This window comes from Panthera leo, chromosome F3 (assembly GCF_018350215.1).
Source record: "Panthera leo isolate Ple1 chromosome F3, P.leo_Ple1_pat1.1, whole genome shotgun sequence".
Classification (NCBI taxonomy): domain Eukaryota; kingdom Metazoa; phylum Chordata; class Mammalia; order Carnivora; family Felidae; genus Panthera; species Panthera leo.
Window position 1 is genome coordinate 66399549 of NC_056696.1, and position 2949 is coordinate 66402497.

Below are 2949 nucleotides of genomic sequence, written 5' to 3' on the forward strand. Positions count from 1 at the left end.
TTCCCTCCACGTCTTACCACTGCTCCCCTTCTCACTCCACACCTCCCCCCGCCCCCAGAGACAGTGGAACCACATGGCCGGATCTTTGAGGTTCTGTGGGCTTCTCACCGCCCGGTATGTGGATAGAGGAGCTCACGTGGGGATGGAGAGGGGTGTCTGGGCAGAGTCGCTGGAGAGGCAGCGAGTGGAGGGCCCGAGAGCAAGGGTCAAGCTAGCCGCTCTTACTGAAGACCCTTCCCCAGCCACATCGGCCCCACTCGGAACCTTCCAGAGAGACGCTGGGATTCCTAGCGTGTTCTCCCCACCCCGTAGGTCCGCCTCCTGAGGCTGAGGCCGGCTAAAGCAGCTCTCCTACCTTGGTGTCAGTCCTGGTTCTTGCACAGTAGGCAACGACGGCGACAGCCGACAGCGAAAGAACAGCGCTCCCCTCTCTCTGTATGGGAAGACGAAGAATCCGTGCCCCCTGCCCGCCCACGGGAAGTCCTGCTCAGAGCCTAGCCTCAGGCACTCTTGCTGTGACGTTCCAGAAGTTGTGGGGTGTTGAGCAGGTCACCCGCCCCTCCAGCGGGGAAAGCCCGGGCCTGCCCAGGTGAGCTGGGAGGGGAGAGGGGACGAGCAGAGGCTCCCTGTCTGCCCTGAAACCCCTGTGGCCCCGGGGAACCCGGACCCGAAACGGGCCTCCAGTCCCTGCCTAGACTGGGCAGGGCCCCATGCTTTGTCACCCTATTCATTTTTATGCAGTTTCCCACAACCACCATGTCAGGAGGGATCCTTGTTAGCTTCTGCCACTGACTGAACAGTGTCCCCCCCAAATCCATCTGGTGGAACCCCAACCCCCAATGTCACTGTTTGGAGACTGGGACTTTAGGGACATAATTAAGGTTAAATGGGGTCATAAGGGTGGGATCGGACTCGAGTCCTTTTAAAAGAGAAGAGACAGCGGAGCTCCCCCTGCAGGCCCTGTGGGTGCACAGAGGACAGGTGAGGGAGGACCCTGGAAAGAAGGCATCCCCTGCTGCCCAGGAGGGAGGTCTGTCTCTCCAGGGACCCACCCCCCACGGGCACCCCGATCTTGGACGACCAGCTTCAAGAACTGCAGGAGACAAACGTCTGCCACGTAAGCCGCCGGGTCCGTGGTGCGTTGTCGCGGCCCCTCCGCGTGGATTTTTCCAGTTTCCTTTCAGAGTCCGGGAGGGCGGAATGGCTCGCCCAAGTCACCCAAACAGCAGGTGACAGAGTGAGGGCTTGAATTAGGACGGGGGGTCCCCCTGTCCGTGCTGGCTTCTGCCGATCCGGTCCTGGAGCCCAGACTGGACTGGAGCGAGGGGGGAACGCAGGACGCAGGGGAGGGGAGGGCGGGGGCGGGGCTCCCTCCTGGCTCTGCGGAGCAGCACTGCCACCTGCTGGCCACGGCCGCAACCACACCAGCCACCAAAGGCACCATTTCCGTCCTGTTTTGGTTTTATTTTTATTGTGGTAAGAACACCTCGCCCGAGATCTACCGACTTCAGAAAATTTCAAGTACACGATACAGTGTTGTTACTTGTGAGCACCGGGTTGTACAGCAGTCTAGAACTTACTCGTCTTGTGGCACTGGAATTTTCTTTACTGCTCCCATCCCCTCTCCCTCCTAATTCCACGCCTCCCATTGTCTCCTGCAGGCAGGTAGCTAATATGCCGGGACCCTGGCCACCAGAGGAAAAAAAGAGGTCCACACGGAGGCACGTCCTCTTGGGTCTGGGGAGAAAACGGACGGCAAGCAGAAAACGGTGACTGACCCCAAGGAGTGGAGGACTGGAGTGGGAGCACCTGAGACCTCCCTGCGCGACCCAGGGTGATGAGGCGGGCAGGTGCGTGTGGACAGCCCGCAGGAAGAGCTGTCTGGCAGTGAGGATAGTCTCCGCTGGCTGGGTTCCTTTAGGCACCCTCATGTAGCCACCTGTGCCGAAGTAATCCCACCCCTATTTGACACATGAGGAAACTGAGGCTCAGAGAGGGTTCTCAACCCACAGGCTAGTGTGGGCGAATGATACGTGACTGCATCTCCCAGTGTGGGTGTAGTTCAAGGGCGTCTGGAAGCTCTGACCCACCTGGCAAAGAGTACCAGTATTAAAATCAGTGCTTAGGAGGGGGTCCCGCTTTCCCTTCCCCACGAAACTCCCGCCCGAGCACCCTTCTGTGAGGCCCCCACGTTTGTATGCTAAGAGGGACGCGTGCAGCCTGAGTGACCGAGGCTCCAGGCGGGAGAAGCCGATGGGTGAGTGTGGGCCCGAAGAAGGGTCCGGAGAGCGGGAGGGTGAGGGAGCCGCACAGCAGGGAGAAAGCACAGTGACACACACGCTGTGCACCTGCCGGGAGAGGCTTCATCTGTCAAGTGGGGATAACACAATCCACCTATTTCACGGGCCTCTTCTGAAAATCCAGTAAAGGAGCAGGTGAAACCGCAAGCCCCGTGTCAATTCTCGGTTAAGTGTTGAATCGGAAACCGGGCAAAGCAGAGCCGATTCCTCGCCCCTCCCCACCCGCGTCTGTTAACTTTGGTTCGCTGTCCCTCGCCAGGAAGCACAGCCCCTGATAACTGAAGGCGGGGCCCTGCCCCAGCCCATTCCGGAGGCCGCGAGCCGCCGAGCCGTCTGGCCCCTCCGTCTTGGCTCCCGTGACCTTCCCTCGGCCTCATTCCCGGAGCGCGTCGGCCTCCGCGCAAGCTGGGTCTTACCCACCAGACTGAGCTGGTCCTCAGGACTGGTCCCGGGAGCCACCCGCTCTCAGCTGGGGGCAGGTGATTTTGGTCATTTCGTTTCCTGGGAAGGACAGCACATCTCTCCGGACTTGCCACATGAGGGGAGACCCTGAATTTGGAGTCGGGAAATCTGGGTTGTGGTCCAGGCTTGTCCACTCCCCGCCTTATCCTGGGCAAGCCCCTTTCTTACTGGAGCCTTAGTACTTCCA

The 2949-nt window shown here is 60.1% G+C and overlaps 1 long non-coding RNA gene across 1 annotated transcript; it reads left to right on the forward strand.

Moving 5' to 3' along the window:
• Positions 1-104: 104 nt before the first annotated feature.
• On the forward strand, positions 105-2637 carry LOC122211799. The gene is made up of 3 exons (XR_006198845.1): positions 105-589; positions 958-1117; positions 1662-2637. It is a non-coding gene; the product is annotated as an uncharacterized LOC122211799 (long non-coding RNA).
• The last annotated feature ends 312 nt before the right edge of the window (positions 2638-2949 follow it).